This window comes from Leptopilina heterotoma, unplaced genomic scaffold, assembly GCF_015476425.1.
Source record: "Leptopilina heterotoma isolate Lh14 unplaced genomic scaffold, ASM1547642v1 Lhet_244, whole genome shotgun sequence".
NCBI lineage: Eukaryota > Metazoa > Arthropoda > Insecta > Hymenoptera > Figitidae > Leptopilina > Leptopilina heterotoma.
Window position 1 is genome coordinate 573,057 of NW_025110959.1, and position 27,427 is coordinate 600,483.

Below are 27,427 nucleotides of genomic sequence, written 5' to 3' on the forward strand. Positions count from 1 at the left end.
TGAGGTTCTAATTTATTCCACGTGGTCGATTACGAGTACTATACATGGATGATGAACATTGCAGAGTATTACAGAACATTACAGATTACAAAGTGAAGAACACGTGTTTTTTTTTCTTAAATATACTTCATCATTCTTAATAATATTCTTAATATATCGGATGATAAAAAGTGAAAAGTGACAAAACAATAAAAAATATATATAAAATATCATAAGTGATAAGAAGTGAAAAAAGTTTTGTGATTAAAATAAGGATAAGGAGGTTATAGACGTAAGTTTTTAAAAATTATGTAAAATACTACTTTTTAGTGATAAAAATAATTTTTTCTTTTTGTAAGTAATTGCAATTAATAAATAAACATCTTTCCCCTCTAAGTCACTAAAACATAATTTATTTTTTCAGCAATTAAACTTATAAAAATTAAACTTAGAAGAAAGAAATTTAAGTAACTTTCTAGAATCAGTTAAAAAATTCTTCAGTTTGCCTTGTTTAATTAAAATATTAAAATTAATATAATTTCTGAAATACTTTACATGTTTTAATATTTTTTTAATGAATCTTAAACAAGCACCAAGATTTTATTTTAAAAAGATATTTATGTTGTTTTTTTTAAAAAAAGAATATTTAGGTATAAAATTAAACTCTGAAAGTTAATAAACAGGTGCTATGATAATTGGATTACAGTTTAAGCATCTGTACACAGATGCTAAAAAACATTTATATTTTAAAAATAAACTGGGTGCTTATTTTAGCTTTATCCAAAGAACATTAAAACATGTAAAGTATTTTTGAAATTATATTAATTTTACTAATAAATATAATAGTTATAAACCATTTATCACAGAATAATTTAATCCCAACAAAAACATCTCTGATGTTATAATATAATATAAGTAAAAAGATAATAAAAGTTATAATAAACTAATGAAAAAGAATCTGTAGTGTTTCACATATTAAACGTTTTTTTAAATAATTAAATTTATTAATAAAGTAGAATTTTTTGTGGTTTGATATAAATAAAAATAAATTAAATATAAGTTAAAAAAAACTGTTTCAGTAAATAAATGATTAATTATTAGTAAAGAGAATAATTAATTTTTGGTCTAAAACAAAATTAAAAAATTTTAAAAATGTTATTAATTGAATTTTTATTAAATTAATGATTTAATTAATTATTTTAATTAATTTAATTTTTGCCACTAAGAATTTTTGGTTATTTTGACACAAACTAAAGATGAATTCAACTAACAATTAGTTATTTTTAATTAAGTGAATACAGTGGAAACTTTATTCAAAGTATTAAAGAAAGCATCAAATTATTAAAAATCATAACTAGTCTATGATTTTTTTTCTTATTTTAAAAAGCAAAAAAAAATCCATAAGTAGATTAACACTTGTAATTTTTAGAAATAATTGAATTTTTAGATACATTAAATTAAAAAGTTTTAGAATAATTGAAATTTTGTAAAATTGCATTGAAAATAATTGAATTTTAAAAGACTTTTATTAGAGAATTTAAAGATATTAGAATTTTAAGACTTTATTAAAGGTTCTTTAGAATAAATGAGTGTTAGAAGACTTTTAAAAATTTTTTTTTAAATAATAGAATGTCAAGACTCTTATAAAATTTTTGAGTAATAATTCATTTTTAAAAAATTTTAATTACAGTTTTTTTTAAAAATAATTGAATGTTAAGACTTTTATTAAAATTTTAAAAAATAATTGATTTCGTTTGACGAATTTTAATAAAATTTTTAATAAAACATTTACATTAATCGAAGAATTCGATTAAAATTTTGTTAAAAATAATTGAAATTCTGCGATGAGTTTTACTATTTAAGAAAATAATCTAATTCCTACAATAATTTCATTATATTAAGAAAAATAATTGAATCCCTGAAAAAATGTTATGATTTATGTATGAATGTTAAAACTTTTAATATAATTTTAAAAAATAATTGAATTTTAAGAAACTCTTTTAAAGTTTTTTCAAAATAATTAAATTTTAAGAATTTTATTAAAGTTTTTGAAAATAATTGAATGTGAAGACTTTTATTAAAATTTTAAAAAATAATTGGATTTTAAGAAGCACTCATTAAATTTTCTTTTAAATAATTGAATTTTAAGAGTTTTATTAAAGTTTTTGAAAATAATTGAATGTTAAGACTTTCATTAAAATTAAAAAAAATAATTGGATTTTAAGAAACACTCTTTAAATTTTCTTTTAAAAAATTGAATTTTAAGAGTTTTATTAAAGTTTTTGAAAATAATTGAATGTTAAGACTTTTATCAAAGTTTTAAAAAGTAATTGAATTTTAAAAGACTCTCAATAAATTTTTTCTAAATAATTAAATTTTAAACGGGTTTTATTAAAATTTAATAAAATAATTAAATTTTAGAAGACTCCTATTAAAGTTTTCTTTAAAAATAAATGATTTTTAAAAGAATTAAAAAAAAAAATTTTTGGAAATAATTAAATTTTAAAAGAGTTTTATTAAAATTTTTTAAAATAATCCAATTTTAAGTCTTTTATTAAAGTTTTAAAAAATAATTGAATTTCGAAAGACTTATTGAAATTATGTAAAATAATTGAATTTTAAATGAATTTCAGTTAAAATTTTAAAAAAATAATTGAACATTAGAAGCTTTATCACAGAAATTTTAAGAAAAAAATTAAATTACATAAGTTTTGAATAATTTTATCAGTAGAAATTTTAAATATAATTATGTATTTGAAAAGTTGTAATTAAATTTTTTTTAAGATAATTAAATTCACGAAAATAATTTTAAAAATTGAAAAAATAAAAAGTTTTGTCTAATTTTATAGATGTAAATTAAATATTTGAAAGAATTTAATTCTATTACTTTTAAAAGTTGTTATAAAATATTTTTGTATATTTTTGATAAGAATTATAGTTTCGAAAAGTTAAATTTTTTAAAAAAATCTTAAATTATATTTCAAAAAGAAAGTTTTTTTTCAACTAAAAACGAAGGTAAAATTTCAGGCGCGCGAAAGTGTTTCTCTTTCATAGATTTTCTCAAATTAATCTCAAAGTGAGAAGAAAGTTCCACTTAACAATTATTTTTACATTTTATTTTCAATAAACGAATATTCATCTACAAAATCGAGGAATTTTTGTTTACATTTGAAAGTTTTTTTTAACTAAAAGATGAATTTTAATCTTTCTTCTTTGATTGAAATTATTCCTCTTAAATTGAAACAAATTCATACTAGATGGAAGATTTTTATGTTGTTTTTTGTTTTTCTGAACGCAGATTCAAACTGTTTGAAAAGTGGCATTTAATATAGAAAATTTAAAAGAGGAAAATCCTCTCAATTATAGATAGGAAAAATTTAGTGCAAAATATATATTTATACTGCAAAAGAAGAGGAATTGTCTAAAATTGAAAACATTTTTTTTTCGGTGTGTATTGAAAATACAAAAATGTTATAAAAAAAAAATGTTTTAAAAATGTAAAAGTATTTGTTGAACGGAACAATTTTTTCTCGGTGTACTTGCATTTACGTTTATCGTCCATGTATAATTATTAAAATACACATTTCCATGTACCGCTACAAATTTCAAAGGATATTATTCATTTTTATTACCAAATGTAGGTGTTGGTTGGAGAGTATTACACATATATCATAATATTAATTATATTAATACCAAAAGATTATAATGAATGTTTCTTTTTTTTTTCTCTCTCTCTCTCTCCCGAAATGTGTGTATCTTGAGATTTATTTACATTGCCCATTAAGATCACATATAATGGTCGAAACTTCAATAGAGTCATCAGTCTTGCCTGTCCAACAAATGGTTCTGGATTTCAAGAATGACATTAAAATATTTTCCAATAGGGTAGTGGGACAAATAGACGTATGAATTTCTTTTTCCTACTCCATGGCGGCTCTAGGATTGTGTGTGGACAAATTCGATGGCACCCATAAAAGGGCTTAGAATAATTCATGTGAAGTGCACCCTCAGATCTGTCCCTTCAGATTCTTCATGTCTTATATATACCTACGCTCTCTGGGATTTGGGGATATCAACAGACTACTTTCATTTTTTTTTCTCCTCTCTCTACTACTACCACCATACCACAACTATACTCAGATTCTTCATAGAAGTCTCGATTTTATGATTTTCATTTTATGGGGCACTTTGAATTTTATTATTCTTTTACGTTTTTTTATGGTTACTTTAAATGAATATTATTGAATTTATTATTGAATTTATTATTGAATTTCTCGTAAAATATTGGTTTTAATCCCTTGAAATAACATTTGGGAATAAAGGAATATACATACAACTTTGAGATAATTCAGTATAAAGGGGACGATAGATTCAATTGTTTCTTTGCGAAATTTTTATCGATCGTATTAAATTATTAGGTATTGGAAAAATTAGAAGAAGAAAAAATGAAAGCTGTGTTAACTTAGTTGAAAAAAGTTCTAAAGAATTTCACTAGAATCATTCTATATGAAATCTAGTGAATATTCTATAGAATTTCACTAGAACGATTCTATAGAATTTCTACATGAATTCTACTAAATTTTAGTGATTTTTGAAGCAGAAAGAATTTAAATTCGTGAAATAATATTCTCAAATCTTTATATTATTGTGTAATTAAAATTTTACATTTGATTTCCATGACAAATTTTAGGCAAAAATTGTTTATATCATTTAAATATATGTATAATTCATTTAACTTAGTAACAGAGCTCAAACTAACTTTTTAACTTTTTTACTAACTTTTTAATCTTTTTTTTCAACTTTTTAACTAACTTTTTTTTTTATTTAAAAATATTGACTTTACGGAAAAAAATGAAAAATTACGGACCAATTACTGGCAAAAATATAACCAATCCAAGTAAAATGAGAAAACATTTTACTTAAAAGAATAAATTAAATTTTTTCATAACTATAAAACATGAAGATATCAATCACTCCGAGTCTTCGACTCGGAGTAATCGATTTCTTCATGTTTTATAATAATTAAAGATAGCAAATTGATAAAATCATTATTTTATATTATAAGAATATTGTACTTCTTCAAAATTATTTTCATCATTTCAATTCAATTATTATTTTTAGGAATTTCTCACTAAAAATTTTCTTTAAATCAATTAATTTTCAAAAAAGTGCTTCGCAAATTTTAAAAATCTATTTATTTACAATATTCAATTTTATAAATTTCAATTATTCGTAAATTCTTCAATTAAATATATATTAGAAAATAAAAACTTCAAATAATAAAAAAAATTGAATTGCACTTTTTCAAAAAAATTAGTTTCAAAATTCAATTATTTCAAAAAATTCACGCTATATTTGCTTTTAATACTCAATAATTATCTAAAATTTTAACTGAAATTCATTTTTATGAAATGAAAATCAATTTTTATTAAAAAATTCTACTAGAATTCAATTATTTAAATACAAGAATAAATAATTTATTAAACAATTGAATGTTTCTTAAAATTCAAATTTAATAAAGAATTTTATCAAAATATTATTAAATAATTGAATTTTTTCGACGATTTTTAAATAAAAATTTTAAGAATAATTATATTTTCCGAGAAATTTGATTAAAATTGTATTAAAAATAATTGAAATTCTGCGATGAGTTTTAATATTTGGGAAAATAATTGAATCACTAAGAAGAATTTTATTATTTTTGAACATAATTAAATTTCTGCGAAGGATTTTATTACTCTTGAAAACAATTGAATTCCTGCAATACCTAATTTGTAACTTCTCGAAAATTAAATTTTTTTTAGGGTGAACTAAAATTTTTCTATAAATCCATTAATTTTAATAATTTTTCATAAAGTTTTTTGAGAATTTTCAAATTTATTTGTTTTTAACTGAAATTAATTTTTAAATCAATTTTTATTAAAAAATTCTACTAGAATTCAATTACTTAAATACAAAAAAATAATTTATTGAATATTTAAATGATTCATAAAATTGAATTCTCATAGAATTTTAAAGAAATTAAATTAAAGAATTTTATCAACAAATTTTTAAATAATTGAATTCTTTCGACGATTTTTAATAAAATTTTTAACAATAATTACATTTTCCGAGAAATTCGATTAAAATTGTATTAAAAGTAATTGAAATTTTGCATTAAGTTTTATTATTTATGGAAAATAATTGAATTCCTAAGAAGAATTTTATTATTAATGAACAATATTTAATTTTTGTGAAGAATATTTTTACTCTTAAAAATAACTGAATTTCTACAATAATTTGTAACTTCTCCAAAATTAAATTTTTTTTAGTGTGAACTAAAATTTTTCTATAAATCCATTAATTTTAATAATTTTTGATAAAGTTTTTTGAGAATTTCCAAATTTATTTGTTTTTAACTGAAATTTATTTTTAAATAAATTTTTATTAAAAAATTCTACTAGAATTCAATTATTTAAATACAAAAAAATAATTTATTGAATATTTAAATGATTCTTAAAATTGAATTCTCATAAAATTTTAAAGAAATTAAATTAAAGAATTTTATCAACAAATTTTTAAATAATTGAATTCTTTCGACAATTTTTAATAAAATTTTTAACAATAATTACATTTTCCGAGAAATTCAATTAAAATTGTATTAAAAATAATTGAAATTTTGCATTAAGTTTTATTATTTATGGAAAATAATTGAATTCCTAAGAAGAATTTTATTATTATTGAACAATATTTAATTTTTGCGAAGAATATTTTTACTCTTAAAAATAACTGAATTTCTACAATAATTTGTAACTTCTCGAAAATTAAATTTTTTTTAGTGTGAACTAAAATTGTTCTATAAATCCATTAATTTTAATAATTTTTCATAAAGTTTTTTGAGAATTTTCAAATTTATTTGTTTTTAACTGAAATTTATTTTTAAATAAATTTTTATTAAAAAATTCTACTAGAATTCAATTATTTAAATACAAAAAAATAATTTATTAAATATTTAAATGCTTCTTAAAATTGAATTATCATAAAGAATTTTATCAACAAATTTTTAAATAGGTAATTGAATTCGTTTGACGAATTTTAATAAAATTTTTAATAAAACATTTACATTTATCGAAGAATTCGATTAAAATTTTATTGAAAATAATTGAAATTCTGCTGAGTTTAACTATTTATAAAAATAATTGAATTCCTAAAGAAAAATTCATTATATTTAAAAAAATGATGGAATCTCTGTAAAAATTTTATTATTTATATAAAAATAATCGAATTATATTGCGAAGAAATTTATAAATTATTTGTAAATAATTGAATAATTCTGTTAAATTTTTGTTATTTTATGAAAATAATTAAATGTTTGCTTAGAATTTTATTAAAATTTTTTTAATTACTTGAATTCTTTTGGGAAATTTTATTAAAATAATAGATATTAAAAATTATTGAATAGAGGGAAATTTTTGAAAATAAGTGAAATTTTGACAAGCATTTTATTAAAATTTTCGAAAATAATTGAAATTTTGACGAGAATTTTTAAAAATTTTTTAACATAATTGAATTTCTTCGAAAAATTTTATTATTTTTGAAAATAATTTAATTTCTGCAATCATTTGTAATTTCTCTAAAATTCTCCAAATTATATCGTACAATTTACGTATACTTTTTTTTGATCTTTTTTGAACCTTTACGGAATTTACGGACCCAGTTCGAGCCCTGTAATAACCATAAAATAATATAATGTTAAAAAAAGTTATTTCACGAAATTTATATTCCTTCTAATTAAAAATGACTAAAATTTAGTCGAATTCATGTAGAAATTCTATAGAATCGTTCTAGTGAAATTCTGTAGAATATTTTGATTTTCACTAGAATTCAAATAGAATGATTCTAGTGAAATTCTATATATAGAACTTTTTCAGCTGGGAATTCAAAATTTTGAGGGGAAAAAACTTTCTTCTTTTATCATTGTGTTCGTTTCGCTCTCTCTCTCTCTCTTTTTCGCATTCAAACTTTATCTGCTTTGGAAATGCTTTAACTCGTCCCTTTTCTTTTCAGCTCAATTCTCCGAGCCTCCATCTCGTTCTCGTTCACTTCCGATCTCGCGTACGTGTCCTTATTCAGCCCACTTTCTTCTTCCTTCTTTGCTAAGGAGGAATCTCCTTCCTCCTTAGTACTTCAAGACCAAAGCTTTTCCGGGCTTTCAATGATCAGGTAGAGACTCGTCAGTGCGATTTTTCCCGAGCAGTCTGTGCTGTTTTATTCATTCGACGATCTCGCCGAAAAGCTGCGAGAGAGAAAGAGAGTATTTTGTGAATATTTCTCTTTCTCTTCTTTTCTCTATCTTTTATTGTTGGAAAATATCATCGTTTTCAAATTACTTTCTTCATTGTCGAAAACTCATTTTGATACAAGTAGAATTGCTTATTCGTTGAGAGAGAGAGAGAGAGAGAGAGAGAGAGAGAAAGAGTTATTTATTTTTGTTTCCTTTTTTCTTTTTTAATAATAAGCTGCGTTTTTGAAAGTAATTAGATTAGGGAAAAGTCAGAAAATTAAAAAAAAAATATATATATATTTTTACGAAAATTCACCTAAAGTTTCTCACATTCAATTGAATGACAATATTTTTGCTACTTTTATAATTTAATTACAGCCTATTATTATTTTGTAAAAAAGAATATTTAAGAAGGAAAAAATAAATCTGATTTTTTATTGTCCTTTGACAATCTTGGAAACTAAATTGCCCTTGAATTTTTTTCCATCTTTAATACTTGAAAATCAACATAAATTTTATAAAAAAAAATTTGAATTTCTTTATTTATGGCAACAACTGAATGTTACACTAATTAAAATGAATTTTCTTTTTTTTGAATAAATAAATTCTCAAAGAAAATTCTCAGAAAATAATGTAATTAATTATGTATTCAAAATAATTGATTTAGCAAAGAATTTCAGTCAAAATTTCTAGTAAGAGTGAATTTTGAAAAAATCACTGTTGCAAAAATTTACAATATTAAAATTTTTCAAAATAATTGAATTTTTAAAGAGTTTTATGAAAATTATTCAATTTAAAGTGTTAAATTGCAATTTTAAAAAATAATTGAATTTTAAAATAATTTTATTAAAATTTTTGAAAATAATTGAATTTTAAAACTTTTATCTAAGTTTTTTTGAAAATAATTGAATTATGAAAGATTCTTATTCAAGTATTTTTTTAAATAATTGAATTTTAAAAGACTGTCATTAAAGTTTTTTTTTGAAAATAATAGAATTTTAAAAGACTTTTATTAAAGTTTTTGAAAAAATCGAATTATTTCAAGATTTTTTCTGTAAAACTTGAAAAATCAATGAGTTTTATGGAGAGCTAGAATTGAATATTTTTATGTTTTTCGAAATAATCATTAATAAAATAAAGTTTCATCTAAAAATAATTAAATTTTGTAACAGTTACAATTAAAATTTAATAATTTTTAAAAATTACAACATAACCATTCTAAAATTCAATTATTTTCTACAATTTTTAATTAAACTTCATCTCTAAATCTGTATTTTTAAAAATAATTTTCCGAAAGTTTTTCGAGAATTTAATTATTCAAATACAAAAATTCAATTGTTTATGATAATTGCAACTGTAACTGTTCTTTTTTAAAATTATTAAAAGGTATAATATTTTCAAAAAATTATGATAAAGAAATTCTTAAAATTAATTGGTTTTAAATATTTTAAAATAATTTTTGAAAGATAGTAGTTTTTCATTTATATTACAATTAAAAAATTCCTAACAATTTAAATTTGGTAAAATCTATTACATATGATTAAATTTTTGAAAGATTGAAAAATATAAAAGAAAATAATAAATTTTTTGAAAAATTTTAATTAAAAATTTTAAACATGATTGTTTTTTCCAAAATGTTAAAAATGATTCTCAAAAATTTTAATGTTATTATTTATTGTATGTAGGAATTTGTATTTTCGGAAATTTATTATTTATTGTATGTAGGAATTTGTATTTTCGGAAATATATGAAATTGAAAATATGGAAAATAATTGAATTTTAAAAAATTAAAATGAATTCAATGATTTTTAAAATTTTTCAATTAAAATTGTTCAATAGTTGATACTTTTAAGTTAACAGTGACTTTTAAAATTCAATTACTTAAAAAAAAACTTTAATGAGAGTTTCTTGAAATTCAATTATTTTTTTTAAACTTTAATAAAAGTATTAACATTCAATTATTTTCAAAAAAAACTTTAATTAAAGTTAATAAATAGTGAAATTTAACGATCACTCCGAGTCAAGTTAATTAAAGTTGTTTAAAATTCAATTATTATTTAAAAATTTTATAAGAATCTTGACATTCCATTATTTTAAAAAATTTTAACAAAAGTCTATTAAACTTCATTTATTAAAAAAAAAACCTTTAATAAATTCTTAAAATTCAATTATTTTCAAATCTATTTTTCAAAATTTCCATTATTCTAAATCTTTTTAATCTAATGTATCCAAAAATTCAATTATTTCTAAAAATTACAATTTTTACTCTACTTATGGATTTTTTTTTACTTTTTATGATGAAAAAAAAAATTCACAGACTAGTTTTTAATAATTTGATGTTTCCTTTAATACTTTGAATAAAATTTTCACTGTATTCAATTTAATTAAACATAAAAATGATTCTCAAAAATTTTAATGTTATTATTTATTGTATTTGAATTTTCGGAAATATATGGCATTGAAAATATTGAAAATTATTGAATTTTAAAAAATTAAAATAAATTCAATAATTTTCAAAATTACCATTTAAAATTGTTCAATAATTAATTTTCAAAACTAGTAATATTTTTAAAAAATTTTTTATACTATAACTAAAACTAAAAATGTGTTTAGATTGTATATTATATTGTTATAATTATTTTTTAGTTTATAATTAATTAAAAATTGTAATGACAAATAGAAATCATCAGAATTTTTTTCACTTCTTTTCAATAAAAGACTACAATTTTGTTAAATATTATGTTTTGTCAAATTGAAATTCTACAGATTTTTGTTCCTTACTTCTAAGCAAAATTAGAAAATTGTTAAACAATTGTGATTAGGAAATAGAAAATTTATTTACTTTGCATTATTTTTGTTTATGAATCACAATTTTTTTAACAAAATTATTATTTTCTTTTAGAAAAAGAAGAAAAATTTAATTATTATATTCTAGAATTTTAAATTATTTTTTATGAAAATAATTGAATTCCTTAAAAAAAATTTATTATTTATTAAAATAATTGAATTCCTGGGAAATTTTTATTATTTATGAAAATAATTGAATGTTTGCATCACAATTTTATCAAAAATTTTTTTTAAATAATTGAATTCTTTTTGGGAAATTTTATTAAAATAGTAGATATTATTGAAAATCATTGAAATTAGAAAAATGCATTTTATTTTTGAAAATAATTGAAATTAGGACAAGAATTTTTTTGACATTTATGAAAATAATTGAACTTTTGAGAAGAATTTTGATAATTGGAATTTTTATGAGAATTTTTTTAAAATTTTGAACATAGTTGAATTTTATAAGAATTTTATTTTTTTTTCAAATTGTATTTTTGCAATTATTTCGAATTTCTCCAAAATTGAATTTTTGCAGTGTTTTCAACAAAAATTTAAATTAGAGAAAATTTTTAAATTATATTTTTAAAATTTCTAATTTTATTTAAAAAAAGGGTAGAAAGAAGTTAGCTAGTAATATTTTATTTAACTATCGTATCAGGTGGAATAATTTTCCCACTAATTTCCATAGTCGGAGCATTAATTATTTATTAAGATTATACTGAATTTATCATGAATAATTTTCCTCGACGGTTTTTTTCTTCATCTCTTTTTTTGGCAAAAGGAAAATTCTTTTCTTGAAAACGAATTTATCCACTTGCACAAAGTAAGTTGTCATCGATTCAAGGCTTGTCTAGAATTCCAAGATCCAATCCTACAAGAGAATCTTTCACGGACAGACGTCCTTTAGTGGATATAAATTCTTCCTTTGGAAATAGACGTATTGAACTTGCGTGAAGAAGCTATCGATTGATTTTTTATAGTCACTCTGTCTATCAGGCTCAAGTGTCTTTTCTAGAACCCTCTTTTCTTATACTTTACTCGCTTGTCTTATCTTTCCCCTTTTCTCCCTCCCTCTCTCTCTCTCTCTCTCGCCTTGTATCGTTTTTCCAAGACAATTTACACTCCTTTCTGCAGCAACTCAAGAGTATTCACCCTTCGCATATAGGGTTTCGGAGTTTAACCTCTTGGCCGAGTCTCTATTGGTTAGTGGGTCGTGTTGAGCAAAAGAATATACTGTTCGTTCGCCACACAGTAATCTTGTTCTACATTGATTGTTATTACTGTGAGGAATTCAGTTGTCGAAAAATAGAAGGAATATTGAATCATAATATTGAATTGGCGGGAAGAATTATATACATGTTGGTTTTCCTTTATTTTTCCTCTTCCTTTTGTTTGAACAATGATAAAGTCTGGATGGATTATATTTCATTGAAACTTGCTAATGGGTTTTTCTTTTCATAAATTTCTTTTTTATCCAAGTTTCTTATCTCTTATTACATTCATCTCTTGAATGTAAGATCAGGAGGTTTTTTTTCTATACTTTATTTTTTAATGTTATATTTTTTGTATCAATTTATTTCTTTCATTATTATTTATATTATTTTGTATTATTTTAAATTATTTTGTATTATCTTGCATTATTTTGCATTACCAGCAAATGTTCACGTGCAAAACGTGGTATTCAATTTATTATTATAAAATTTAGAAAATTTTTTTATTTAGAGAATATCAAATTTAATTTTTGAATAAAAACTGATTTAAAAAATTTTTTAAATTCACTTGTTCACTAATTGGTAATTATCTATTTAAAAATTATTATTTATTATTTTCTAAAATTTTAATATAACATTTTCCTTGAGGATTCAATTATTTTTGTAAACAAAGAAATGCTTCGCAGGAATTCAATTATTTTCAAAAATTTAAATAAAGCTCTTAGCAGCAATTCTATTATTTTAACCCTCGGAGAACACACCTCTTTTTTAGACTATTTTTCAAAGCTCAACCAATTTTAAACTACTCATCTAATCAAGCTAAAGAATTTTTTTAATTATAGTTTAAACTCTGTAGAATAAGTCTGTATACTTGAAATTCCTTATTAAAAATATTTAAAAAAAGATAAAAAGCTTTTCGTAAAAAAGCGTGGGGTCAAAAAGACCCCATGTGTTCTCCGAAGGTTATTAAAGTTTTAAATTGTTCGAAGAAATTCAATTAATTTCAGAAATAATAAAATTTTTCGCAAGAATTCAATTTAATTATTTTTTGTAGAGTTTTAGTAAAATCTTTGAAAAGAATTCAATTATTTTTAATACAATTTTAGTGAAATTTTGTGAAAAGTATTCGAATATTTTGGTTAATAATAAAATTCTTTGCAGAAATTCAATTAATTTATAAAATTTTACGCAAGAATTCAATTATTATAATGAAGAATTCAATTCTTCACACAAATTGAATAATTTTTTAAACCACTTTTAGTGAAAATCGTGAAAAGAATTTAATTATTTTGGTAAATAATATAATTTTTTGCAGAAATTCAATTAATTTTCAAATCTTTAATCAAATTCTTGGTAAGAATTGCATTATTTTAACAAACAATTCTAGGGAGAATTAAATTATTTTCATAAATAATGAAATTCTTCCCAGGAATTCAATTATTTTTAAAACAATTTGAACGAAATTTTTGGAAATAATTCAATTATTTTCCTGATTAATAAAATTCTTTGCATGAATTCAATTATTTTCAAAAATTTTAATCAAATTCTTTGCAGAGAATTCAATTATTATAATGAAGAATTAAATTCTTCGCAGAAATTGAATAATTTTTTTAAACAATTTTAGTGAAATTCGTGAAAATATTTTAATTGGTAAATAATAAAATTCTTTGCAGAAATTCAAATAATTTCTAAAACTTTAATAAAATTCTTGGTAAGAATTAAATGATTTTAATAAAAAATTAAATTATACGCAGAATTAAATTATTTTGATAAATAATGAAATGTTTTGCAGGAATTCAATTAATTTCCAAAATTTTAATAAAATTCTCCACAAGAATTCAATTATTTTCATAAAGAATTTCATTCTTCGCAGTAATTCAATTATTTTCGTAAATAATAAAAAATTCTTTGCAGAAAATTCAATTCTTTTCATAAGTAATTAAATTCTTAGCAGAAATTAAATAATTTTTAATACAATTTTTAGTAAAATTTTTGAAAAAAATTAAATTATTTTCATAATTAATTAAATTCTTTGTGGGAATTCAATTCATTTCCAAAACTTTAGCTAAAATTCTTGTTAAGAATTCAATTATTTTAATTAAGAAATATATTCTACACAGAAATTCAAATTATTTTGATAAAGAATTAAATTCTATGCAGAAAATTGTTTTGATAAATTGTAATAAAATTCTCTTCAAGCATTTAATTATGTTACAAAAATATTTAATAAATATCTATGTGGAAAATTTAAATTATTTCAAACTTAAAATTATGAAATGACAAAAATTGTAAACATTTTTTTAACAAAAATGTTCTCTTTTAAAATTGAAAAAGAATTTACTTCTACGCAAAATTGTGCAAAATGAAGTACCTAATTTCCAAATTTTTTGCAAAAATGGTATGAAAATATTTATTCTCTGTATATGAAGTAGTAAAAATTTGATTGAATTAGAACAAAAGTGATATTACTTTTATCAAAAGGATAGAAAAAATATTAAATATTTAAAATTTAACTTTGAAAATATTAATAAGATTGAATTCTTAAAAATTCAAAAAATAATTGTTGCCTTTAAACTTTTATTAATAATTGAATTTTAAAAGGTTTCAATTTTTAATTTTAGAAAATTTGAATTTGAATTACTTTTAATTGAAAATTCAGAAAAAGTTATACTTTTGGAAAAATTTAATTTCTTTAAAATTTTTTTGAATTTAGTTATAAATTTTTTATTCTACTTTTCAAAATATTCTTTGGGGTCAGGGAAAAAGTCAAAATTCTGTCTGTAAATCAGTGAAAAAAATCAAATTTTTGAGGACATCTTGTTAATTTTACATATTTACCTAATTTTCTTTAATTAAATTTCATTACATTTCATTGAAACTTAATTTCTAGTAAAATTCTACATTATTTTTTGTCTGGGCGACTTAATGAAATTATTGTCTATTAACGAATAATAAATAAATAAAATTTTTATAAAAAGGGATAGAAATCTCAAACAATAACAACTTTCGAAATAATGGTGAGTAGACTTTTTTTCTCTCTCTTTTTTTTTTTTTTTTTTTTTTTGCTTAAAGTACTGGAAATGCTGGGGAAGGTGATATTTCTCGAAAGTTGTGAATGCAAAATTCGTAACTCGTTAGAGAGAAAGAGAGAGAGATCTGAAAAATCGCGAGTGAATTTCAAACTCGCGTTACTCTTCTATTCGCGGTGCCGCATTGCCGTAAAGAAAAATGTGAATACATTAAACGATAATAAAACAGAGGGAATTCAATAAAAAAAAAAGATATCACTTTGAAACTTTGATCCGAGATCTTTTGGACGCATAAATATCTTAAAGTTGATTCTCGTTTGTTCCAACGTCGTCGTCGTTGTAGTCGTGCAATTCTTTTATAAACTTTTAACAACTTTTCTAAAGCTTTCTCAATATTTATACATTTGTGTGTGTGTGTGTGTACATGGAATTTTTCTTGAAAAATCATGACAAATTTTTGCAATTAATTTTCTTGTTTAGAATCTTTTGAAAATTAAATTTAGAAGAAGTTGAAAGTTTTTTTTTGTATTTAAAAGAAGTTTAATTTAATTTAAAAGAAGTTAAGTTTTTTCTAATTTAAAAGAAGTTAAAAATTTTTTTTCATTTAGAAGAAGTTAAAGTTTAAAAGAAAATATTTAAAAATGATTTTCCTAAATATTCGAACATTCGAATGAAAGAATTATTTCTGTCCAAATATTTTTTTTAGAAATTACTCTGTACTGAAAACTTAGTTTCAATTAAACGTAATGTCAATAAAAATGATTGTTAATTAATTATTATTACTTAGTAAAAAATTAATTTCTATGGATATGAAAAACAATAGTTTGGAATAAAATTAAAATTAAGGAAAGCGATAAAAAAAATCTCGTTTATTTGGACTTTAAAAAATTTAGGGACATAAAAAATGTTGAAAATCAAAGAACAAGAAGATTGAAATTGAAAAGAAATATATTTTCTTCAAATTCAAATTTTTTTCAAAAAAGTCAAATTGTTTAAAAAATATTTATAAATAAAGTTTTAAATTCGAATAAGGAACAGAAAAGAAATAAAGTTTATATTTTTTAAAAATATTTATAAATGAAGTTTTAAATTTGAAAAAGAAGCAGAAAAGAAAGAAAGTTTATATTTTTTAAAAATACTTGAATAAAGTTTAAGAATAATAGGAAAAAAACAAATATTGAAGAAAAGTTAAAAATTTGACGAGATAAATAATAATATAAGAGAAAGAGATTTTTGTTATATGGAAAGATTTTTTTCCCAAACTGACAAACGATGAGCCAAACCGCAACAAACCCTTCGGGCTCCCTATTCAATCTTATATGTAGGGATTCATAAGAACATAGAGCAATCTTTATTTTTTCCTTTTTTCACATCCTCTCTTGTTGCATGTTCACAGTAATCACACACTCACAAACACATACATTCTTAATCTTGCAGACTAGTTGCTCAGAGAATCAAACTGCCGCGGAGAAAGTAAAGATACTTTACTTTAGGGTTTACACAAATAGAATGTTTTTCAGACATTTCTCAAATTTTAACTTACAATTATTTTCAAAATTTATCTACTAGTTTTTTCTATAATTTTTTCGGTATTTTTTGGTATTTTTTGTATTTTTAAAAATTTTTGTACTTTATTAATTTATTTATTTGTTCACAAAATTTATTTATTCTTTATTTAAAAGAAAAAATTTAATTTTGAATAAATCAATTTACCAAATTAATCAATTTAATTATGAAATGAATTTTTAGTTCGTTGATTTACAACACACAGAAAAGTGTTTCAGGTTTTAACAAAATGTAATAATTAAAACTAAAAAAAAATTAAATTAAAAAATGGAAAAATGTATTTGAGTCAATTCACCGATTACTTGGCTATTATTGAATAAATAATTATTTGCATAATAATTTTTCCATAAATCCTATAAATTGTATTTGAACCAATATTTATTTCTAAATCAGAATTTCAGTATTTGCAGAAAATTCAAATTGATTATTTGATTTAAATAAAAATTACGTCATAAAAAATTTATTTAGACTTCTATTCGTTTATTTTAATTAAATAAATTTTTTTCACAGTTTTTCTGTGTTAATTTTTTAATTTGTTTCGAATAAAAGTTTTATGCTCCTAAAATTTTAAACGTTCATGTGAATGAAAAAATTTTTGTTATACTTCATTTAATTTGTGTTTTTATTACAAAAAAATTATTGTGTTAATTAAAAAAAAAATTAATTTGTAACTATGTAAATAAAAAAGTTTAGCGTTTATGTCATTTTTCATTTCATCTATATAGTAAGTTTTAAAAATATTTAGAGGGAAAAAAATTTCGTTTATTTGAACGTTTGAAACTTAAGGAAAATAAAAGTTTTATTTGTATAAACTAAACTTATTAAAACTTTACTTGGCACAAATAAATTTTTTTTTTGGGTCGAAAACAGAATTTTTATTTGAAGCAAATAAAATTTGCTTGTAATAAATAGTATTCAATAAAGAAATAATATTTTCTTGTAGCAAATTAAATTTATTTGTAACAATTTTATACTTATTTATAGCAAATTTAATTTATTTGTTATAATGAATATAATTTATTTGTAACGAATAAAATTAGTTCTAACAAATAAAATCAGTTTCTAACTAATAAAATTAGTTTCTAATTAATTTTTTTAGTTGCTAACGAATAGAATTAGTTTTAACGATTTTTTTTAGTTTCTAACTAATTTTCTTAGGTGCTAACGAATAAAATTAGTTTCTGACGAATAAAATTAGTTTCTAGCAAATAAAATTTATTAGTAACAAATAAAACTTATTCACAACAAATAAATATCCATTAATCCACGAGATAAATAATCCCCTTTCTCTGGATTCACTGTCAATTCGAAAATATCAAATTGCAAACGAATTGATACTATAATATATTTCAATCAGTAACATAATTTAATCAAAATTTCCCCATAAATTTAAAAATTTTATTATCAATTTCATATTAATTTGATATACCTTTCAAGACAACAGTGTAATTAATTATTTACAATAATATTATGCGCAATATTGTAGCATGTATTTTATGAAATTTTCCCTTTATACACACGAATTTCAATTTACTGACAGTAGTTTTAATCAAATATTCAATTAATACATCAAAAATCAGATTACATGACGTGTTAATTACATAATAAATATTTTACAATTCGTGTAATTAATAAAACAATATGAATCTGATATTTTCGTTTATTTATATATTATGCTTTCAGTAAATAATCGCATAAAATTTCTCTATAGATTTTTTATTTCGAGTCATAAATAGGGATACTGTTTTATAATTTTAATTTATATTCTATATTCTATATTATACATATCGAAACTAATTGATACGTATAATCAGAGTGAGAAATGTCGTTAGTTTTGAAAATAAAATCGTTAAAAATTTTAAATGAATGACGGAATATTTTATTTCAATTAGCAATAATAAAATGTTCGAATATAGCTTTTAAAAGGTCAATTTAAATCTCGAGCTTTTTTTTTTTTATTAAACTCTCGTCACATTAGAAAGTGGAATATTTTTTTTCCTTATGTTTATTTAAAATGTGGAGAAGGTTTGAAAATATTTTTTATGATAACGCATTTTTTATCGAAAACCTGGAAAACCATTTTCTATAAAAGAAAATAGTGAATCAATTTTGTAGAAAAGCATTTTTTATAGAAAAAGTTTTACAGAAATACATTTTTAATAGAACAAATTTTACAGAAAGATATTTTTAATAGAATAAATTTTACAGAAAGATATTTTTAGAAAGGTATTTTAGAAAAAATTTTACGGAAAAATATTTTTAATAGAACCAATTTTACAGAAAGATATTTTAGAAAAAATTTTACGGAAAAATAATTTTAATAGAACCAATTTTACAGAAAGATATTTTTAATAGAAAAAATTTTACAGAAGAAAATTTTTAATAAAAAAAATATTACATAAAAGACATTAGAAAAAATGTTGTTGGAAAGGTTTTATAATAAAATTCTTTCTTATTAATTATTATAGAGGAATTATTTTATTATAATCCGAATTTTTTTTTTTTTGTTGTTGAAAGGACTTTAATATTCTAGTCGCGAAAATTATTTACATTAATTTTCTATAAACTTTCCGAGCATCGTAATTAACTTTACCTAAGTTGATGAATTCTTAATAAGCAAGATTATCATAGATAGTGTATTACACAGTGAACAAAAATAGCCTTATAGTTTATAATAGGATTCACTATGTACAAAAGTATATGTAGTGTAACTTTTTATTTTTTTTATTGAAACATTGGATCGGATGTTATCGTCCAAGTAAAACACGAAATAAAAATGCCCTTATAAATTCATATAATCACCTGTAGCTCTTATCTTTATGTCTCTATCGTAATATATCGATGGTTATTTTTTTTTTAGAAATTTGTTGATGTCCTGTTCGTTCAGTGTCAAAAAATACGAGGATAATTTATCATTCCGAATTTAAAACATGAAAGGGAAAAAGAAATTACAGTTTTAAAATTATGATTTGAAAATTATTTGATAACTCGCGGCTAACTTTTTAGGATAAAATTAGCAATTTTAAAAATGATAGAATTTAAAAATTTGTAATTCAAATTTTTTCTTGAAAACACTAAAAAAAAATCCAATTTTAGAAAAATTAGAAATAATTGCAGAAATTCAATTGTTTTCAAGAGTGAGAAAATTCTTCTCATAAAATTTAATTATCTTTCAAATTTTAAGAAAATTCTCGTCAAAATTCCAATTATCTTAATAAATAACAAAATTCTTCACAAAAATTCAAATATTTTCATAAATAATAAAATTCTTCTGACGAATTCAAGTATTTCAAAAACTAATAAAATTCTTTGTAACATTCAAATTATTTCAAAGATTTAAATCAAAATTCTTGTAAAGAATTCAATACTATTTTCATAAATAAGTACATTTCTTTAGGGGATTTCAATTATTTTTATAAATAATTAAATTTTTCAAGGGAATTCAATTATTTTTTTAAATTTTAACAAAATTCTTCACAAAAATTCAATTATTTTCATAAATAATAAAATTGTTGACAAAATTTAAATGATTTGAAAGATTTTAATCAATTTTTTGGGCAAGAATTCAATTAATTTTCTAAATAATAACATTTTTCTTAAGAATTTAATTTTTTTTTTCAATTAAAATCGATGCAAAAATTCAAATTATTTCTATAAATAATAAAACTCATTGTAGAATTTCAATTATTTTTTCATACAATTTTAAATAAATTCCGCGAAAAGTGCAATTATTTTTAAAAAATTTTATTAAAATATATTTATAAAATAAAAAATCTGATTTAAAAACAAAATTTATTTTTTAGAAAAAATTTTTAAATAAAATAATAGAATTTTCAAATAATTGCAGAAATTCAATTATTTTCAAAAAAAAAAAAAATAAAATTCCTCCTGTGAAATTCAATCATGTTCAAAATTCTAAAAAAATTCCAATTATATTTATAAATAACAAAATTCTTCTCCAAATTTCAATTATTTTCAAAAAGTTTAATAAAATTCTTGGAAAAATTTCAATGATTTTCAAAAAATTTTCTAATTTTAATGATTTTCAATATCTACTATTTTAATAAAATTCTCCAAAAATAATTCAATTATTTAAAAAAAAGTTTAATAAAATTTTATGCAAAACATTTAATTATGAAATTTAATTATAAAAAATAATTTAAAATTCTAGAAAATAATAATTGAATTAAAATGATGAAAATAATTTTGATTAAGTTACAGTATCAATACTCTTATGCTACAAAATAATGAAAAAAAATTTTATTACTTGGTCAGCTTTAATTATTATAAAACATGAAGAGATCGATTGCTCCGAGTTGAAGACTCGGAGCAATCGATATCTTCATGTTTTATAACAATACTTTTATAAGTTATTGAATTTAAAAAGATTTGAATTTGAATGTTTTGAAAAATTTTAATTCCTACCAAAAAATAATATTTAAATATTTATTCAAAAAAGAGTTATTGATGTTTTCAAATAATTTTTACAATTAAAGAAATTCGTAAATAAATGTAACAGAAAATTTTTTTGAGTAAAATTTTTTCCTTTATTTTCTAAAAATTTAAAAAGTTTCAATTTCATTTTCAATTAAAATTTGTAATTGACAAATAGAATAGAATATGTAATGTTTCTTTTCCAAAAGAAAAAAAAATGAGTTTCTAAACAGTATTGTTATTAAAAAATATAAATTATGCATAAAATATCCCCTATTTTTAAATTATAATTTTTTAACAATTAACAATTTTCTCATATTTTTTTGTAAATAAAAAGGAGAAAAATTTGCATAATTTCGATCAAATGAAGTTTGTTATAGAAAAAAAGCAAATAATAAACAAAATTTATTTGTTAATTATAATTTTTTTATATTTTATAATTTCAAATATTGTTTTATTATAAATCAAGAAAAAATATACCTGCATTTTTTCGATCTGTCAAATAAGACGATTATTATAGTTAATTTTACTAATACATTTTTTTTATTTTACCAATAAATAGTAATTTCTACTAATTTATTAGTCAAATTTACTACTTTTACTAATAAATTTTTTTATTTTACCATTAAATAGTAATTTCTACTAATTTAATGGTAAACTTTACTAATTCTAATTTCTAAAGCAAACAGTCGCAGTCAGTAATTCAAATTAGTAAACATTTTTAGTTTTTACTAATTCAAATTTAGAAAGTTGATGATTAAATGTATAAAATCACACATTAAATAATTAAAATTACAGTTGAATAAATAAAATTACAGTTAAAACAATAAAATTACAGTTAAATAAATAAAATTACAGGTAAATAAATTAAATTACAGTTAAATAAAGAAAATTGCAGTTAAATAAAATAAAAAAATAGTTTTTCTACTAAGAAATAAAACTGATAAATTTTACAACTCTATTTTAAGTGAAACAAACTACATGTTGTGGATAACAAAAAAAAAAGTTATGAAATTTCCACATGGAATATTTTGAAATGTAGTGTCATTCGACAATATTGCAGAAACTTGACTGGGCAAAATTACGATCTCCTCGCGGCTATTGGACACGTTAGATAGAAATGTATAGACTCGTTCTTGAACTGGAAACTCGTTTCTGCTGAATCAAGTCGGAAAAATAAGAAGCAATCACCCGAGTTTTTTTTTCGAAAAAAAACATTATTATTGTTTTCGTCAATTTTAATCTTCAAGGTTCAATATTTGAATATTTTTGAAATTGAATCCGTTATTTTTGAATTTAATTTTTACATGTAATTTAAAGTTTCAATATTTAAATATTTTAGAATTTTAATTCGTTAATTTTTAAATGTAATTTTTAATTTTTCAAATGACAGTTTTAAAAGACTTTTTTTAAAAAAGATTTGTTTAAAATAACTCGTTTTTAAGGAGAGGGAAAAAAACTGGATTGATTTTAATTCTCACTTTACTTAAAACGCTCCGCTTGACTGACTTAAATTCTACAAGATTTTCAATTTGGTAAATTGAAAGTAAAGTTTCGCATCTCTTAAAGCTATCATCGCCAACCATGACCTCTTCGTCATCTTTCGTATTTGGATTAGTTGTAAGTTCTGATTGGAAAACTTTTATTAAACTTAGAATTTAATGTTAATTCATTCCTCTACATCAGCATAAAACAATTAAGAATTGCCGGTTATTATGAAATTTTATCATTATTTTACGTTTGTAGAGTAAACAAAAAAAAATTAAAAAGTGGAGGGTGGGGGAACTTTTAATCGTTACTCATTATAATTATTATAATTCTTTAGCAGTTCTAATTTTATTTTAACAAAGTTTTAATGTGGAAAACGACCAAAAATCAGTAAAAATTCTTCCTAAAGTGAAAAACGACTAAAAAACGACCAAAAATCAGTAAAAATTCTCACTAAGTTGAAAAACGACAAAAAAGCAACTAGAAGTCAGTATAGATTCTCACTAAAGTGAAAAACAACTAAAAAACTATTAAAAATCAGTAAAACTTCTCACTAAAGCAAAATTCAGTTTTCACTATACAATTAAAATTCAAAGAACAGTTGCAAGTGTACCAAGAACTTTAATATAACAAATTATTTACACCGAGTGTGTTATAACAATGATCTGCTTTAAAATTATTGTTTACCGTTGAAAAATTAAGTCGAATTGAATAGAAATTGAACTTTGAACCACTGGTTAATTATCAACTATTCTCTGTTCTCTAACCTACATTTTCGAAACAATGATGATCTACACGTTGAAACTATTCCAATTGTTCCCGAATTAATTTCCTCGTTCAGGTCTGAACTAAAGGATACAACAGACCCCCAATCGGAAAGGCAATTAGATCTCAAAATCGTTCCAATACAATAAATGCTACTGTGCCATCCACTATAAAAACAAGCCCCCTTTGTTAGTATAATGATTTTGTCAATAGCAACATTATTAAATTCCAAATTCACTGAAAATAGAAACCATCTCAATTTTTTCTCTTCAAGTTTTTGAGAAAATATATTTGCAATTTTTTACTTCCAAGTTTTGAGAAAATATATTTTCAATTTTTCCCTCGAAGTTGAAAATATAATGTTTGCAATATTTTTCTCTCAAAGTTGAGAAAAAATATGTTTGCAATTTTTTTCCTCAAAGTTGGAAAACATATGTTTTAAATTTTTCCCTCGACGTTGAAAAAATTTATTTGCAAAAATAACTCGTAGCTTTAAATTTTAGTATTTATTACTTTTAAACTAACTTTTTTTAAATTTTGTGGTTTAAATTTTTCATTTGTATATTAAATTGATGCATGATTCACTGTTTTTTTTTCACGAAGTTGAGAATATTTGCGAAATCAACTTTTTTTTGACATTTTAGTATTTAAAATTTACAATTTTTAAATTTAGTATTTAAAACTTACAATTTTTAATTTTAGTATTTAAAACTTAAGAGTTTCAATTTTAATATTTGAAACTTGAAATTTTTAATGTTAGTATTTAATACTTACAATTTTGAATGTTAGTATTTAAAACTTAAAATTTTTAATTTCAGTATTAAAAACTTAGAAATGTTTAATTTTATTATTTAAAATATTCAATTTTAGTATTTAAAATTTTTTACTTATTCCAGATTGCAGAATAATCCACTGTTTTTTCCTTCAGGATAAGAATATTTGCAAAATCGTATTTTGAAATTTTTTGTATTTAAAAGTTACAATTTTTAATTTCAGTATTTAAAAGTTACAATTTTTAATTTTAGTAGTTAAAATTTACAATTTGTAATTTTAGTATTGAAAACTTCCAATTTTTAATGTTAGTATTTAAAACTTACAATATTTAATGTTAGTGTTTGAAACTTAAAATTTTTATTGTTAGTATTTAAAACATTCAATTTTTAATTTTAGTATTTAAAACTTACAATATTTAATGTTAGTGTTTGAAACTTAAAATTTTTAATGTTAGTATTTAAAACTTACAATTTTTAATATTAGTATTTAAAACTTACAATATTTAATGTTAGTGTTTGAAACTTAAAATTTTTAATGTTAGTATTTAAAACTTACAATTTTTAATATTAGTATTTAAAACTTACAATATTTAATGTTAGTATTTAAAACTTAAAGAGTTTCAATTTAAGGATTTAAAACTTAAAGAATTTCAATTTTAATATTTGAAACTTGAAATTTTTAATGTTAGTATTTGGAACTTAAAATTTTTAATGTTAGTATTTAAAAGTTACAATTTTTAATATTAGTATTTAAAACTTACAATATTTAATGTTAGTGTTTGAAACTTACAATATTTAATGTTAGTGTTTGAAACTGACAATTTTGTAATTTTAGTATTAAAAACTTAAGAGTTTCAATTTTAATATTTGAAACTTAAAATTTTTAATGTTAATATTTAAAACTTACAATTTTTAAAGTTACTATTTGGAACTTTCAATGTTGAATTTTAGTATTTGAAACCTACAAGTTTTAATTTTAATATTGAAAATATTCAATTTTAGTATTTAAAATTTTTTATTTATACCAAATTGCTGTATAATCCACTGTCTTTTCCCGAAGTTGAGAATATATTTTCGAAATCAACAAGTACTTAAAATTTTTAATTTCTATTTCCAGTGTTTCAAATTTTTAATTTCGAATTTTAGTTCTTGAAATTAAAAATTTCTAACTGTAGTATTTAAAATTTTTAATTTCAACTTTTAGTATTTGAAATTTTTAATTTCAACTTTTATTATTTAAAATTTATAATTTCTATTTTTATTATTTAAAATTTTTATTTATACCAAATCGCTGCATAATCCACTGTTATTTATTTGCAATGCAGAACAATATGACAAATAAATGCGAGCACAATTGAAAAATGGAATATAATACACAATGGGGAGAAATGATAAATTTTGCACTTAATTCCAGAGTCACACAATAAAAAATATTTTTTTTTTTGTAAATAATTTTTAAAAAAGCAAGAATTTATTTTCTTGAACTTACGTATTGAAAAGTGAATATTTTGAAAAAATTGGTTCTTAAAAAAAGTGACTTTTTTAAAAAAAGTGAGTCGAAGTGACAGTTGATGTAGTATTTATACGAAAAGCGAAGAGTGATGTATCACAGTTTATATATTGTATGTACACACGAGAATTTGCGACTTGGAGTGCACTCGGCAACCGCCGCGACACGACTGGGGTCTGCTGCCCGGCCGGGAAGCTGCCATGGCAACCCGACAAGCCCCGAAAACTCCCCTAACCTCAGTTCGGTTCGCTCCACCCCCTCCGCAGAAAAGCACGCGCAAGCTCCGGATTCCGCGAGGAAAAGTCGCAGAAGCTCGTGGCCACCCGGAAGTTCTCCCGTCCGGCTGAACTTTCTTTCTCTCCTTCCCTCGCGCATTTTGTCCTGCATCCACTTTTCCTCTTCTTACTCCCTTATATATTCTATCCATCACACTATTTTTCTTTCTCTCTCTCTCTCTCTTCTTCCCTGCGAGATTTTCCCCAAAAATCTGTGGAACCCTTTCACTCAATTATTTATGTAGATTTATTAAGCTACATTGAATTATATATACTCTGATTTTTATTTATCAATCACTAATGTTTGTTTAGAATTTTTATTTTCTAATTTTTGTTTTTGTATTAGGTCCGTAAAGTTGGCGTCGACACTAAGCATTAAAAAAAAAAAATACTCTCTACTTTCTTAATTTGAAAAAATCATGGTTTTAACCTTCGCGCTACTAACTGACCACCCGGGGTGACCAAGCAATAAATAATATTGTAAATCTACTCGACTTTTGCATCAATCGAATCGCGATTTTAAGTCACTTATTAACAAAATTTTATCTACTTTCGAAAAATAAAAAAAAAATAAAATTTTTTTTACATTTCTTGTTTATTTGTAACAATTATAAAATTATGTAACAGACTACTGAAAATTGACCTGGTGTTTACTTTGTATATTGCAAAAAAATAAAATCATCAAAGTTATACAGTAAAATTGTTTTATGTCAATAAATACAATATATTTTGATCAGCGTTATTTATTATTATTTTCATGAATAATACAATTCTTTATAGGTTTTTAATTATTTTCATAAATAATAAAACTCATCGCAGAATTTCAATTATTTTTAATACAAATTTTTAAAGGAGTTTCTCGAAAAATGTAAATACATTTTCCTTAAAAATAATTGCATTTCATAAAAATTCATAAAAGAAATTCAATTATTATAAAAAGCCTTCTAATAATTTATTTATTAGAATTTCAGTATTATTGCGCCAATACATTTTTAATTAAATTTCTTAAAAGAATTAAATTATTTTCAAAAATTTTAATGAAATTTTTTTTTCATTTTTTGCCAATTCAATAAAATTTCACAAAAGAATTCAATTATTCAAAACGAAATATATTATTAAAATTCGTCTCAAGATTATTCAATTATTTTCAAAACTATAATAAAATTCTTCGCAGAAATTCAATTATGATCAAAAGTTTAAAAAAATTCTCGTCAATATTTCAATTATCTTTATAAATAATAATATTCTTCTTCAAAATTCAATTATTTTCATAAAATTTAATAATATTCCTGTCAAAATTTC

At 20.9% G+C, this 27,427-nt stretch overlaps 1 protein-coding gene across 1 annotated transcript in view; it reads right to left on the reverse strand.

The window, feature by feature from the left end:
* LOC122503104 (dipeptidase 1-like) overlaps positions 1–26,021 on the reverse strand; it is a 233,172-nt gene extending 207,151 nt beyond the window's left edge. The window contains exon 1 of the mRNA XM_043613533.1: positions 25,830–26,021. The gene's annotated coding sequence lies outside the window, so the exon portion shown is untranslated. The remainder of the gene's footprint in view (positions 1–25,829) is intronic.
* Between the last annotated feature and the right edge of the window lie 1,406 nt (positions 26,022–27,427).